General features: G+C 35.3%; 1 protein-coding gene across 1 annotated transcript in view; it reads left to right on the top strand.

Moving 5' to 3' along the window:
- The first annotated feature begins 552 nt into the window (after positions 1 to 552).
- Positions 553 to 17,500, top strand: part of LOC133621540 (chemokine-like protein TAFA-2) — a 142,017-nt gene continuing 125,069 nt past the window's right edge. Inside the window, exon 1 of the mRNA XM_061983629.1 lies at positions 553 to 851. The gene's annotated coding sequence lies outside the window, so the exon portion shown is untranslated. The remainder of the gene's footprint in view (positions 852 to 17,500) is intronic.

Below are 17,500 nucleotides of genomic sequence, written 5' to 3'. Positions count from 1 at the left end.
TACACACACATATACATACACACATATATACATTTATATACATATATATATATATATATACAAAAATACACATACATATTTATATGCACACATATGTATATACACATATATGTGTGTGCATATATATATATACATACATATATATATACATCATGTATACATATTTGTGTATATATAAATACACATGCTTATATATATATATATATATATATATATATATGTATATATATATATATATATATATTTATATTTATATATGTATATATATATATATATATATACATATATATATATATATATATATATATATATATATATATATATATATAGACATATATAGACATATATACTTACAATTATGAGCATGATATTAAGATGAGTGTGTGATTGGACAGTGTCAGGGTCCAATGAAAAAGTGTTATGTGTAGAATGAGAAGCTGAAGTGTGCGGTGGTGATAAAAGTTAGCGCGCAGCAGAGCAGCAGAGCAGCAGAGCAGTCCGTGTGAGCGCAGCCGCGCAGCAGACACGCGCATCTCCCACTCGCAGCATCAACATCTCCCACTCGCAGCATCAGGACCGAAGGAGAAGGAGAAGGATAAGGAGCAGGAGAAGGAGATGAAGATGAAGATGGAGATGGCTTCTCCTCCACTGAGGAACGTCTCCAAAATGTTTTCTCTCCAGCTGAAGTGAGCCAGCAGGACACCGGAGGAGGATTTCATGTTCCCAGACGCCATGGGCGATGCGTTCAAGGACCAATAATCACATCTGAATCCAGGAGACTGGGACAGTGGATTGTAGCAGCAGCACACCTCATGCTTTAAGAGGCGTTGATGCGCGGGGAGGAAGTGCAGGTAAGACTTCTCTTCATGTCTCCATCATGATGTGTGGGGAGGAAGTGCAGGTAAGACTTCCATCATGATGTGTGGGGAGGACGTGCAGGTAAGACTTCCATCATGATGTGTGGGGAGGAAGTGCAGGTAAGACTTCCATCATGATGTGTGGGGAGGACGTGCAGGAAAGACTTCCATCATGATGTTTGTTCATCAGACAAGCAGCCATTCTTGGCCAACACACTTTCCACTTGTGTGGCAAACAACAACAACAACATCTGTGGGGGTTTAGTGTTTGCACCTGCAACACACCACTTGTGTCATCACCACAACAACAACAACAACAACCACCACATCATCATCACTATAAAGTCCTTACAGCCACAACTATTTATTACTTGTTGACTGTTAGGACCTGCAACCTTCTTGACTTGACTCCATGTCATCACACACACACACACACACACACACACACACACACACACACACACACACACACACACACACACACACACACACACACACACACACACACACACACACACACACACACACACACACACACACCATGTCACAAAAACAGAAACACACATTTTGTCTCAAGTCAAGCAGAAGCAAACACTTTAAATGGAAACTTGTGTTTATAACAGTTGTGTTAATAACAGTTGTGTTTATAACAGTTGTGTTAATAACAGTTGTGTTAATAACAGTTGTGTTTATAACAGTTGTGTTTATAACAGTTGTGTTAATAACAGTTGTGTTAATAACAGTTGTGTTAACAACAGTTGTGTTAACAACAGTTGTGTTTATAACATTTGTGTTAATAACAGTTGTGTTTATAACAGTTGTGTTTATAACATTCTACACCAAGGGCCACGTACTAAAATGCCAAAGTATGCGGGGGGGCATTTTCATTTTAGAAAAAAAAAAAAAAAAAAAAAAATTAAATGTATACATATATACATAGATAAACATTTATACATATATACATACATACACACATACATAATCATACAGACATACATACATACATATGCATATGTACACATACATAAATATACATATATATGTAAATATATACATACATATATACACATACGTGCATACATATATATACATACACATACATATATACATATATACACATAAATATACATATAAACATACATATATACACACATACATATACATATATGCATATATACACACATACTTATTCATATATACATACATACATCTATACATACATATACACACATACATATGCATATATACACATACATATATATGTAAATATATACATACATACATATATACACATACATACATACATATACACATGCATATATACATACATACAGTATATATGTAAATATATACATACATACATATATACACACACATACATATACATACATACACATCTATACATCCTTCAATACACACATACATATATATGTAAATATAAACATACATACATATACATTTATACATAAATACATACATATATACACATACTTACATGCATATACATATTTTTAGGCATACATATAAACATGCATATATACACACATACATATACATATATATCTATACATACATATGCATATATACACATACATACATATATGTAAATATATACATACATATTTATACATACATACATATATACACATACATATGCATATATATATACACATACATATATATATATATCAGTGACGTGCGGTGAGGTTGATGGCTGGTGAGGCACTGACTTCATCACAGTCAGATTTACAAACATATGAACCCTAAAGAGTATCTTATTCACCATTAGATTGGCAGCAGTTAACGGGTTATGTTTAAAAGCTCATACCAGCATTCTTCCCTGCTTGGCACTCAGCATCAAGGCTTGGAATTGGGGGTTAAATCACCAACAATTATTCCCGGGCGCGGCGCCGCTGCTGCCCACTGCTCCCCTCACCTCCCAGGGGGTGAACAAGGGGATGGGTCAAATGCAGAGGACACATTTCACCACACCTAGTGTGTGTGTGTGACAATCATTGCTACTTTAACTTAACTTTAACTTTACACATACAAACTGTAGCACACAGAAAAGCACATTTAATAAAAAAACACGTTATTATGGTCTTACCTTTACTTATAAGTGCGGTAACAGTGGTGTTGGTGTTGGAGGAGTTGTGAATGAATGAAATATGAAATCCGTGCTGCAGTCTGCAGGTGTACTTAATGTTCTGTCCCTGCAATCGTTCACGGCTCCTCCGGCGCGAGTATTGTTGTTTTTGCACTTTTTGGCTTCTTGTTAAGTGACTTTTTTTGGGTGGATTCGGTCTTGCACGTGGAGGGTTTGGGTGTGGGCTTTGGTTGGTGTGGCGCTCCCGTCGGGGGGTGCAGTCTGCGGCGGAGGTGCATCAACCGGCACCAGGAGGCGGGATTACGCGAGCCTCTCACAGTGCGTCTTCGCAGCAGTTTTATGATTGCTCAGCACAAGAAATACGTTACACACATACAGTTGTTGACAAAATACACTGTACATTATATACCTCAGCTAACTAAACTATGGAAATGTATAATATAATTCATATAGCAATACGGTCTCACTGCACAGCAGGCCAGCAGTTAGCCGAGTCATTGCGCAATCCATGTTGAGGCACTGAGTGACGTGCCTCATCTGGCTGCTGTTCACCGCACCGTCTCTTCTCAGTATTTGAACGGCAAATGTGAAAATTCAGCGATTTTGAATAAAAATAATCTAAAACTGGTGAAGTTAAATGGAAAATAACTTTATAGTATAATCACTGGATACATATAACAATTTAATTATTATTTTTTCTTTTTACATTTTTTTTCTTTCCATGATGGCAGGTGAGGCCCCTGCCAGGGCCACAACATTAGGTACACCTGCAGATTGCAGGTGTACCTAATTCACAACTCCTCCAACACGAACATTATTGTTTTTGCACTTTTTGGCTTCTTATTAAATAACTTTTGTAACCTATTTTCATGGGTTTTTCTCTTTGTGATGTTAAGTTCCTGTTATGCGCTGTTATACAGTATATACCTTGAGCTCTTATTTTGAAGGCGCTAAGAGCGGAAGTGATGACACGGAGTGGAGCGTAGGTTTTTGAAAGAATGTAAATAAAGTGGTCCTCGTGTAAACTGGAGCCTCTGTGTTTGCTATTTTGTAGTTTCATACAGTATAGGCGACATTTATAAACCCTCGGCTACACTTTTTTAAATAGATTCAATCTTGCACGTGGAAAGTTTAAGTGAGGGCTTTAGTTGCGGCGCATGGACATCATTTATAAGTAAAGGTAAGACCATAATAACGGTTTTTTTTATTAAATGTGCTTTTTTGTGTGTTACAGTTTGTATGTGTAAAGTTAAAGTTAAGTTAAAGTAGCAATGATTGTCACACACACACACTAGGTGTGGTGAAATTTGTCCTCTGCATTTGACCCATCCCCTTGTTCACCCCCTGGGAGGTGAGGGGAGCAGTGGGCAGCAGCGGTGCCGCGCCCGAGAATAATTTTTGGTGATTTAACCCCCAATTCCAAGCCTTGATGCTGAGTGCCAAGCAGGGAAGAATGCTGGTATGAGCTTTTAAACATAACCCGTTAACTGCTGCCAATCAAATGGTGAATAAGATACTCTTTAGGGTTCATATGTTTGTAAATCTGACTGTGATGAAGTCAGTGCCTCACCAGCCATCAACCTCACCGCACGTCACTGAGTACTAGTATTAATGTGAGTATTATAATTATTATGAATAGTCTTATGAATATTATTATGAGTAATATCATGAGTATTAGTACTATTATGAGTATTAGTATAAGCATTATAATGAGTATTAGTATAAGTATTGTAATTAGTATTAGTATGAATATTAATTATTAGTACTATTATGTGAATGAGTATTAGTTAAGAGTATTAATATGAGTATTAATTAGTATGAGTACTATAATGAGTATGCATAATATTATGTATCAGTATTAGTATGAGTATTATGAGTATATTATGAGTATGAGTACTAGTATTAATATGAGTATTAGTGTGAATGTTATTATGAGTATTATGAGTATTATTACAAGTATTAGTATTATTATGAGTATGAGTGCTAGTATTAATGTGAGTATTAGTATTATTATTACAAGTATTAGTATGGATATTCTTATGAATATTATGAGTATGAGTATTATTACACATATTAGTATTATTATGAGTATGAGCACTTGTATTATGAGTATTAATATGAGTATGAGTAATATAACTGTTAGTATTATTATGAGTATGAGTATTATGAGTATTAATATTAGTATGAGTAATGTTATGACTATTAGTATTATTATGAGTATGAGAATTATGAGTATAACAATAAATATGAGTATATTATAAAGAGTATTACAATGAGTATTATGAGTATATTATGAATATTATTATTATTATTAGTATTACAATGAGTATACATATTATAATGAGTATTATGAGTATTAGTTTGAGTATTATAATGAGTTTGAGTATTATAATGAGGATGTCGTTGTGGCCTGTGCAGCCCTTTGAGACACTTGTGATTTAGGGCTATATAGATAAACATTGATTGATTGATTGATTGAAGTATTATAACGAGTATTGTTATGATGATGTAATGACGACATCAGTCTAATTATTGCAGTCAACATTTCTTCATATTTAACAAAACATTATTTTTATCCTATTTGTTCTCTCTTTTGGACATTCCGGGGAGATGGATGTAAGAATTCTAGTGGCGACACGTTCAAAGTCACTTTCTCCTCTTTGTGGCTGCAACACATCAATCTAAAACACAAACATCATTTTGACAAAGTGCTGACGAGGCACTTTTATGCTACAACAATACACAAATAAAACATAGGGTGGGACCGAAAGAATTCACTACTTTTAGCGGGTATCCATTCACGTAAAATTGTGTCATATTTCCATACCGTCGTCGGGTCACGTCTGGCTGCAGACTCGGCTCAAACACTTGGCCGGGAAACAAGCGCTCGGAGCCAACACAGCCTGTAGCTAATGTTACAATGTCCCAGGCCAACCACGCGACAAGGCGGCGCTCAGAGGTACTCTCAGGCTCCACTTTACAAAACGCGCTAGCTGGATGCTAATTTACATGCTACCGATTAGCATTAGCATTTCAACACCTCCACAGTTGCAAATGAAAACCCCAAACAAGACGAACCTAACAATCAAAAACAGCGCGACATAAAGTGCAAATACAACTTTATCACTTTAGTCATCATTTCTGCGCTAAATAAAATTCTCTATGACTTTAGCTCCGGACTTCTTTTGTTTGTTTGATATTGTCATTACTGCCACCAGTGGTGGAAAAGTTTATTACAATTTGGTCCCGTACGGACCACAGCTGAGAAACATAAATGTTTCGGCGGCCCGACAACGGCCCTAGGGTTAAGAAACACCACACACTACTGCCATCTAATGTCTTGGGACTGCGACTGCATGTAAAGTCTAGCTTATAATACTTGCAAATGAGAGTCAGAAATGTGAGAAGAAATGGCGATACAACAACCTAGATGTTGGTATTAAACAATTCATATTTATGAACACACAAACTGTACAAGAGCTATTTTGCTAGATAAACACATTCAAGAAAATAGTTATTGTTTTTACATAAAAATACACTTTTTCAAGGCCTGAAAAACACGACCAGTGCTATATTTTTTTTTTTTGTGAAGAGTTAAATATGTGGTTATGATGGCTGTGCATGTGTTTGATGTACAGTACAGTACAGCACATTACAGTACCCCCCCCACCCAAACCCCCATCTTCCACATTCCGTTTGATGTAAATCAAAGGCTTCATTCGGAGTACAACTTTGTCCCCGTCTTCCAAATAAACAAGAAGCCGGGAGAGAAGGCGTAGAAATGATGAGGCATGAAATAAAAAGATTGAGGAAGACGGTTGGCGGTCAAGCTGTTTTTTGACCTCAACCGACTCTAAAGGTTTTGCTGAGAGCAGGTAAACAGGATATGGACTCTCCACCTGATTTTTGCACACACATCACAAACTGTGCCACACCAACCAGAACCAATTTTTACCTCTTTTTTTTATTTTTATGAGTATTTCAATTTTTGTATTAGTTTTTTTTAATTTTTATTAAAAAAATATATTAAAGAAAATACATACATACAAAAAAAAAAAAAAAATTATATATATATATATATATATATATATATATACATACACACATTAGTGTTGTCCCGATACCAATATTTTGGTACCAAAATGTATTTTGGTATTTTTCGGTACTTTTCTAAATAAAGGGGACCACAAAAAATGTCATTACTGGCTTTATTTGAACAAAAAATCTTAGAGTACATGAAACATATGTTTATTATTGTAATTTAGTCCTTAAATAAAATAGTGAACATACTAAACAACTTGTCTTTTAGTAGTAAGTAATGTCGGAGGCAGATATTAACATATATCCGAATTTAAGTTGTACTTCTTTCATTTATTAGTCATATTTGAAAACAGTTCGAGTTTTCCATTTATTCTCTTTTGATGCTCTGTCAGCAAGTACACTATGTGTGTAAACCTTGAGTTCTTTGGATTGTGTTTAGACTAGCATTTGTTTGGTCTACAGAGATGAGAGGGGAGAGAGTGTGGTGGGATCGAAAAGACAGACCATTTTGGGAGGCGCAATAGAAGGTTCTATAGTTAGACTGGTCTCAAAAATGTATATTGGAAAAGCTTAGAAAATATACATTTTAAAAATACCTATTCTGTCTCTGGTGGGTTTTTTTTCAACTCAGCTTTAAGTGTCGTAAAGAGCTTGGGAGCGAATTGTGACTTGAATTCCCTGGGAGGAACAACTGGTCCAAAACGCAACAGTAAACAAACAAAGACTCCTAATTAGTAGTTAAGGACAAACTGTAAAAAATGGATTATTAATCTACTTGTTCATTTACTGTTAATATCTGCTTATTTTCCGTTTTAACATGTTCTATCTACACTTCTGTTCAAATGGGGACCGGTACTTTTTAGAGGCGGTATCGTAGTGAATATGATTCATTAGAATCGCGGTACTATACTAATACCGGTATACTGTACAACCCTAATGCATACATACATACACACATATGTATACATACATATGTGTGTATGTTAGGGGTGTAACGGTACGTGTATTTGTATTGAACCGTTTCGGTAAGGGGGTTTCGGTTCGGTTTGGAGGTGTACCGAACGAGTTTCCACACGAACATATGAAGTAGCCGCCTAAGCTAAAGTCTTAACAAGCTGCTCCGCTTTCTGCCTCTGTCTCTGTCAGTCCTCTACACAACACCCAGCATTGTCCCACCCACACAACCATCTGATTGGTTACATACAGAGCGGTAACAGCCAATCAGCAGTGTGTATTCAGAGCGGTAACAGCCAATCAACAGTGTGTATTCAGAGCGCATGTAGTCAGTGCTTTGCGCTTAGCAGGTAAGCATCAGGCAGCGGACTCTCCCCAAATGATAATAAACACCTCCCAGTCAACTACTAGTAACATCACTATGAGCCCGTTGACCTTCTAGAAATATAAAAGGTAGCTCAGCTCGCTCGCAGTCCTGGCTTGAGGTGAAGGCTAATTCACTTTTAGCGTAACGTTAGCTCATTTTGCGTTGTGTGTGTGTGTGTGTGTGTGTCTGTGTGTGTGTGTGTGTGTGTGTGTGTGTGTGTGTGTGTGTGTGTGTGTGTGTGCGTGCGTGCATTACGGACAGCAAAGCCCTGTCTGTCTGTTATTTCACTTTACCTTTTCCTGTGTTGATTGAGCTGTGTTGAAGCAGCAAAAAAGAACATTATGCTGAAGGCCTGGCTCTCAGTCTCCGTTCTAATTCATCCCAAAGTTGTTCAGGTCAGGACTCCGTGCAGGCCAGTCAAGTTTGTCCACACCAGACTCTTGTCATCCATGTCTTTATGGACCTTGCCTTGTGCACTGGTGCACAGTCATGTTGGAAGAGGGGCTCGCTCCAAACTGTTCCCACAAGGTTGGGAGCATGGAATTGTCCAAAAATGTTTTGGTATCCTGGAGCATTCAAAGTTCCTTTCACTGGAACTAAGGGGCCAAGCCCAACTCCTGAAAAGCAACCCCACTCCATAATTCCTCCTCCACCAAATTTCACACTCGGCACAATGCGGTCCGAAACGTACCGTTCTCCTGGCAACCTCCAAACCCAGACTGGTCCATCAGATTGCCAGATGGAAAAGTGTGATTCATCAGTCCAGAGAAGGCGTCTCCACTGCTCTAGAGTCCAGTGGCGATGTGCTTTACACCACTGCATCCCACGCTTTGCATCGGACTCAGTGATGTATGGCTGCTCGGCCATGGAAACCCATTCCATGAAGCTCTCTGCGTACTGTACGTGGGCTAATTGGAAGGTCACATGAAATTTGGAGCTCTGTAGCAACTGACTGTGCAGAAAGTCTTTGCACTATGCGCTTCAGCATGCGCTAACCCTTCTCTGTCAGTTTACGTGGCCTACCACTCGGTGGCTGAGTTGCTGTTGTTCCCAAACTCTTCACTTTTCTTATAATAAAGCTTTGGAATATTTAGGAGCGAGGAAATTTCATGACTGGATTTGTTGCACAGGTGGCATCCTATGACAGTTCCATGCTGGAAATCACTGAGAGCGGCTCATTCCTTCACACATGTTTGTAGAAACAGTCTCCATGCCTAAGTGCTTGATTTGATACAACTGATTAGGGACACCTGATTCTCATCATTTGGATGGATGGCCAAATACTTTTGGCGATATAGTAGCAAAAAAAGGACATTATGTTAAATGAAGAGTTTCTGTCTCTGATAGTTGATATAATAATGTAAGTGCATCATTAAGCCTACATGAACTCCATGGTGTTCAGGTATGAATAGTCTCTCCTATTGCTATTGTACTATTTTTTCAGCTATAGTTACATTAATCATTAGTAATGCAGCAGCCTAGTCTTGAATGGCAGGGTCCCTGCTATCACATGTTGATAAAAATATAACATTTACATAATAATAATCAACTACAGGCTTCCCAAATGCTGTAATAAATTAAGCATGATGAGTTGACTTGAAACTGTTTAATGTTGCACTTTTTATATGTAGAAGAAAAGTTTTTTGTCACTTTATTTAATCTGAGCAACAACTTGAGGCAGTTTAATGTTGATTAACGTGGGCAGAATTATTATAGTGTTCCCAATGTTAAAAGGATAAAGCCATTGTTTACAAATTTGGTAAATAAATAACCAAAAATTTTTTATATTTTGTTGTTTTCTTACTGTACCGAAAATGAACCGAACCGTGACCTCTAAACCGAGGTACGTACCGAACCGAAATTTTTGTGTACCGTTACACCTCTAATATATATATATTTTATCATTTTTTTTATTTTTTACGTCCTGTGTTTATACCTTTATTACGTGAGTCTAGGACAACTCAAGGCCACATCATTTTGAATGGCCCGTGAAAGCCTGTAAATAACATGCATCAATAAAGTAGTTAATCTTTCTTTCTTTTTTTATTTTGACGGGGGAAAAAAAGACATGTACTGCATGCAATTATACATCGTTTAAACTTGATCTATCTAATAACACAACAGATGTTATAATGTCATACACTCGAAATGTTTTTGGGGGTAAAAACATAGGTAAATATCTACTTTGCCTTATGATTTCAAAGCAAGTTATCCATCAAATTGTACACTGTAAACATGACAATATATATAAATATATAAATTTAAACAGCTCAGTTTTCAGAATTCTACCGTAAAAAAAAAAACGGTGGTACCATTTTGTACATTTACAGTAATACACTGAAAACAGCAACCATATTTTTTAATGCAAAAAAACAAACAAACAAAAAACTGGCAGCTCATTCACCAGAGTGTTACAGTAAAATAGAGTGAGACCATTTTACTGTCAATTTTATGGTACAATTTTTTGACCGCAAAATCCATAGATTTTTTTTTTCTTACAGTGCAGGTCAAATATACATGTATTAATGTGACAACATCATCCTGATACGTGTATGTTTCTTTTATTCGTGTTACAAGCGGCCCTCTGAGGGCAGCCAAAACTGCAACGTGGCCCCTCATTGAAAAGCAGTTTGACGGCCCTGGTCTAAGAGGAGCATCAACATTTGCAATTTTAAAAATATGGAACATCTTCTGGGAAGATTGGTGAAAATATGACATTTCTCTACTCCATTTTATACACTTTTATAACACGTTATGGATTTAATACGTTGTAAGGTTTCTGAAATATTGTCAATACTGGGCTCCTTCACGTAGATTGTAGTTGAGACATTTCTTCCTGGATGTTACAGAAAGTATGAGAATGTGTGAGCTGCTGCCTTGCCTTCTTTACTTATATAATAATCTCATATTTGTCAAGACATTTACACCAAGTTTGGATTTGCAAAGATTATCACGTTATTTGATTGAATGACGGAACATGAAACTTGTGGCGCTCCTTAAAATGAGCCCGTGCTACGAGTGTTGTGGACGGAGGCTTAGATTTTCTCCTTACCCACCCTTTGACACACTTGTGATTAAGGGCTACATACCATAAATTGCTGGGTTATAAGCCGCTACTTTTTCCCTACGCTTCGAACCCTGTGGCTTATAAAACAGTGCGGCTAATTTAGGTTTTTTTTTTCGTCGCTCAGGGGCATACTGCAAATAGTTCAAAGAAAAACAAGTAAAGACACTGAAAGGGTGTGTTATTGTTTGTGTTGTGGCACCATCTTTTGGACTATTCGCTCACTGCGGGTGCTGGAGTGTCCTTCCGTTTAGACTGAACTTTGAACCGGAAGTACAAGTGCCGTTCGGCCTCTTAGCCGTCCAAAGTAGTGTTGTGCGATCGATACTAAATTATCGATACCAGATCTTTATGCTCTAATATCGATTCTCAAATCAGAATATTGATAATTTTGATACTTTCGATACTACTGTTCAAACTTTTGTCCACCAAGGGCTGCATACTGTAAAGTCAAAGTATGCGGGGCCAAATTGCCATTTTTTTATTTGAAAAAATGTGAAAGACATATATTGTGTCAGCTTTGTGTTATAGTATATTATTGATTATTAGTTGAAAAATGTAAGCGTTTTCCAATTACATACCAATTTTTTTGCTATTTTTTAAAAACATTTCTACTGTTGTTTTTCCCCATGTAAGAAGAATAAAACAATAATAACACGATTGTGTAACTGCATAATCTAGTGTGTCAAATATTCTGCCTGTATGAAAATATTAATGTTCAGATACACATTTAACAGTGGTTATTATGTTTGTTGTCATTTTTAAAATTAATTAACAGGTTAGTAATATTTTATTTTTTAATTAACTAACTAAAGTTTGTTTATATTTTAAGTATATTTTATTTTTAGTTTGAGAGCTTCTAATATTTTAGATCAGGGGTGTCAAGTATGAGGGGCATTTTGATATTTTTTTAATTAAAAGAAAAATGCTAAAAACAGATATTGTATACATTTAAATACCAAACTATGTGTTATAGGTGACTAAGTATATTATTATTAATTATTATTTGAAAAACTTCAGCTTTTTCTGACTACATTCCGATTCTTTGCTGTATTTTCTTACATTTTTACTGTTGATGTTTTTTTTAGATAGATATGTTAACTATGTTATTATCTGAAAACATTTTTCTTTTAAAATGCTAAAAACAGATATTGTATAAATTTAAAGCCTAAACTTTGTGTTATAGGTGACTAAGTATATTATTATGAATTATGATTTGAAAAACTTCAGCTTTTTCTGACTACATTGCGATTCTTTGCTGTATTTTCTTACATTTTTACTGTTGATGTTATTTTTAGATAGATATGTTAACTAAAATGTTATTATTTGAAAATATTTTTCAAAAATGCTAAAAACAGATATTGTATCAATTTAAAGACCAAACTTTGTGTTATAGGTGACTAAGAATATTATTATTAATTATTAGTTCAAAATGTTGAGCTTTTCTCATGACATTTTAATGTTTTGCTCCGTTTTCTCACATTAGTACTATTGTCTTTTTACATAGATATGACCCCCCGCGACCCCGAAGGGAATAAGTGGTAGAAAATGGATGGATGGTGGGATGTTATTATTTGAAAATACACAACTTTTAAAATTTTAGCAGACCTTTTAGCTATGTTTGCATAAAGTATCGGATTGGTATCGCCGACACCAGCCTTTAACTTGGTATCAAATCGGAGGGAAAATCAGTGGTATCGTACGTCACTACTCCAAAGCGTTTCTACTCGTATGGATTCTTCATTCATCGCTCCAAGCAACGTTTGTAAGTTTTACAATATAACTAAAACTATTCTTACTTACTAAACCTTATAGTCTGTTTTAATGCATATTTGTAAGTGCTATCGTAATGTAATCAAGCTAGCGTTGCTAGCATTAGCTAATATGCCAACAAGTTTACAGGTGTCTGTGTTAGTATTATTAACTTACAACGGCATTCTTTTTGTATTGTTTCACTTTCACAAATTCCTCAGGAAATTCACCAAAACGTCACCGCGGAATTATTGAGTCTGTTTAGCTGATTGGAGAGCTAGCTTGCGCAGCTAGCGGGTCCATGACCAAGACTTCTGTTTTTGTTTGATCAGCCGTTTTACTGCCGTGTTACAGACACCGTTTGGAGACAATTAAGGTATGTCAATAAACATTTACAAAATATTTCTGTGTAAATAACTCGTGTTTAAAGCTCTGAACCGGAAGTACAAGTGCCGTTCCGCCTTTTAGCCGTCCATATTAGTGTTGTGCGGATCGATACTAAAATATCGATACCGGATCTTTATGCTCTAAAATCGATTCTCAAATCAAAATATCGATACTTTTGAAACTTTTGTCCACCAACGGCTGCATACTGTAAAGTCAAAGTATGCGGGGCCCTATTGACATTTTTTTATTTGAAAAAATGTTAAAGACAGATATTGTGTCACCTTTGTGTTATAGTATATTATTGATTATTATTTGAAAAATGTCTGCTTTTTCCAATTACATACCAATTTTTTTGCTATTTTTTTTTTTTTTACATTTTTACCGTTGTTTTTCCCCATGTCAGAAGAATAAAACAATAATAACACGATTGTGTAACTGCATAATCTAGTGTGTCAAATATTCTGCCTATATGAAAATAGTAATGTTCAGTTACACATTTAACAGTGGTTATTACGTTTGTTGTCATTTTTTATATTAATTAACAGGTTAGTATTATTTATATTTTTAATTAACTAACTAAAGTTTGTTTATATTTTAAGTATATTTTATTTTTTATTTTGAGAGCTTCTAATATTTTAGATCAGGGGTGTAAAGTATGAGGGGCATTTTGATATTTTTTTCGTTTTTAAAAAATGCTAAAAACAGATATTGTATACTTTTAAAGACCAAACTATGTGTTATAGGTGACTAAGTATATTATTATTAATTATTATTTGAAAAACTTCAGCTTTTTCTGACTACATTCTGATTCTTTGCTGTATTTTCTTACATTTTTACTGTTGATGTTTTTTTTAGATAGATATGTTAACTATGTTATTATTTGAAAACATTTTTTTTTTTAAATGCTAAAAACAGATATTGTATAAATTTAAAGCCCAAATTTTGTGTTATAGGTGACTAAGTATATTATTATTAATTGTTATTTGAAAAACTTCAGCTTTTTCTGACTACATTGCGATTCTTTGCTGTATTTTCTTACATTTTTACTGTTGATGTTATTTTTAGATAGATATGTTAACTAAAATGTTATTATTTGAAAATATTTTTAAAAAATGCTAAAAACAGATATTGTATCAATTTAAAGACCAAACTTTGTGTTATAGTTTTTAGTTAAAAATGTTGAGCTTTTCCCATTACATTCCAATGCTTTGCTCTGTTTTCTTACATTTGTACTATTGTATTTTTACATAGATATGTTATTATTTGACAATACACAACTTTTTTAATTTTAGCAGACCTTTTAGCTATGTTTGAATAAATTATCAGATCGGTATCGCCGACACCAGCCTTTAACTTGGTATCAAATCAGAAAGCAAATCAGTGGTATCGTACATCACTACTCCATAGCGTTTCTACTCGTATGGATTCTTCATTCCTCACTCCAAGCAACGTTTGTAAGTTTTACAATATAACTACAACTATTCTTACTTACCAAACCGTCCCATGTGTGATGTCTGTAGGAGTGTTTTAATGCATATTTGTACGTGCTATCGTAATGTAATGAAGCTAGCGTCGTTAGCATTAGCTAATTTACGAGTGTCTGTGTTAGTATTATTAACTTAAAATGACATTCTTTTTGTATTGTTTCAGTTTTGTAAATTCACCAAAACGTCACTGTGGCGTTATTGAGTCTGTTTAGCTGATTGGAGAGCTAGCTCGACTTCTGTTTTGTTTGATCAGCCGTTTTACTGCCGTGTTACAGACCCTGTTTGGAAACAATTAAGGTATGTAAATAAACATTAACAAAATATTTATGAGTAAATAACTCATGTTTAAAGCTCTGAACCGGAAGTACAAGTGCCATTCGATCTTCTAAGCGTCCATAACAATTTTTAAATCCTCACGCTAGGCAACATTTGTAAGTTTTACAATATAACTAAAACTATTCTTACTTACGAAACCGTCCCGTGTGTGATGTCTGTAGGAGTGTTTTCATGCATATTTGTACGTGCTATTGTAATGTAATGAAGCTAGCGCCGTTAGCATTAGCTAATTTACGAGTGTCTGTGTTAGTATTATTAACTTACAATGACATTCTTTTTGTGTTGTTTCAGTTTTGTAAATTCATCAAAACGTCACGTGGAGTTTTTGAGTCTGTTTAGCTGATTGGAGAGCTAGCTTGCGCAGCTAGCGGGTCCATGACCAAGACTTCTGTTTTGTTTGATCAGCCGTTTTACTGCCGTGTTAAAGACACCGTTTGGAAACAATTAAGGTATGTAAATAAACATTTACAAAATATTTTTGTGTAAATAACTCAGGTTCAAAGCTCTGAACCGGAAGTACAAGTGCCGTTCGGTCTTCTAATCGTCCATAGCGATTTTGTAAATTTGTAGTTTTACAATATAATTAAAACAATTCTTACTTACTAAAGCGTCCCATGTGTGATGTCTGTAGGAATGTTTTCATACATATCTGTACGTGCTTTTGTAATGTAATGAAGCTTGCGTCGTTAGCATTAGCTAATTTACAAGTGTCAGTGTTAGTATTAGTAACTTACAATGACATTCTTGTTGTGTTGTTTCAGTCTTGTAAATTCACCAAAACGTCACCGTGGAGTTATTGAGTCTGTTTAGCTGATTGGAGAGCTAGCTTGACTTCTGTTTTGTTTGATCAGCCGTTTTACTGCCTTGTTACAATCAAGGTATGTAAATAAACATTTACAGAATATTTCTGAGTAAATAACTCATTTCACAACGTATATATCTGCGACTTATAGTCCGGTTGCGACTTATATATAGAAAAATATTTTCTTCCACACTTTGGTGGGTGTGGCTTATATACCTCTGTGCATAATAGTCGGGGTAGCTACGGTACATGAAATTTGATTGGCAGATTGGAGTATTCCAGCAATGACTGCTAGTCAACAGTTGATGAAGGAGGTTAAGACAATGAAATAATAATATTTCACTCAGAGTGAGCAATATCTTTTCAAACAGGAAAAGTCTGCAGCGAGTGGAGTCCCTGATTAGAACGTGTTGCACCTGTGTGTGCATGTGTGTGTGTGTTTGTGTGTGCACAGCTGGAAGCCTGCTTTGATGCGCAGATGTGAGCTATCCCACAAAGCATCTCTCGCTCATTAGAAAAGAGAATGTTGATATTTTTGATATCCTCCGAGTGGCAGCTCCATGTTGACGATGTCTGCTGAAATATTCATGCAGCGTGTCAACACACACACACACATGGAGCTGCACATGTGGTCACATGGTCAGCACCCCCGCAGGCCAAAAGGAGGGGGCAGGGGGCGGGGGGCGGAGGGGTTCTGTAACCTAAGGACTTGATGCTAGTGCATGCATGGATGGATACGGAAATACACGATACTGTTGTTGTTTTTTAGATGGATATGTTAACTATGTTATTATTCAAAAATACGCGACTTTTAAAATTTGTGCAGGCACGTTTGTTGTAATTTTTAAAATGATTAATTCATAAATCATTATTATTTTTTATTTTTTTAATAACTAACTAAACTGTGGCGGCCATTTTTTAAATATTTTTTTAAATGGCTAAAAACAGATATTACATATATTTAAAGACCAAACTTTGTGTTATAGCTCAGTGGTCCCCAACCTTTTTGTAGCTGCGGACCAGTCAACGCTTGAAAATGTGTCCCACGGTGGGGGGGATTATTTTTTTGTCTTTTTTGGCATAAAGAAATACAATCATGTGTGCTTACGGACTGTATTGTTGTAATTTTTCAAATTATTAATTCATAAATTATTATTATTTGTATTATTTTAATAACTAACTAAACTTTGTTTATATTTTAATTCATTGAAATTGTTTTTGTATTCCTAGAGCTTCTAATATTTTACATCGGGGGTGTCTAAACTTTTTCTTACCAGGGCCACATACTGAAAAATGAACTTAGCGGTGACCATTTTTAATATAAATATTTTTTTTTTAAATGCTAA

Source organism: Nerophis lumbriciformis, linkage group LG25 (assembly GCF_033978685.3).
Source record: "Nerophis lumbriciformis linkage group LG25, RoL_Nlum_v2.1, whole genome shotgun sequence".
Classification (NCBI taxonomy): domain Eukaryota; kingdom Metazoa; phylum Chordata; class Actinopteri; order Syngnathiformes; family Syngnathidae; genus Nerophis; species Nerophis lumbriciformis.
The sequence above is the reverse complement of the archived record's forward strand: the minus strand, read 5'-3'. Positions and strand labels throughout refer to the sequence as shown.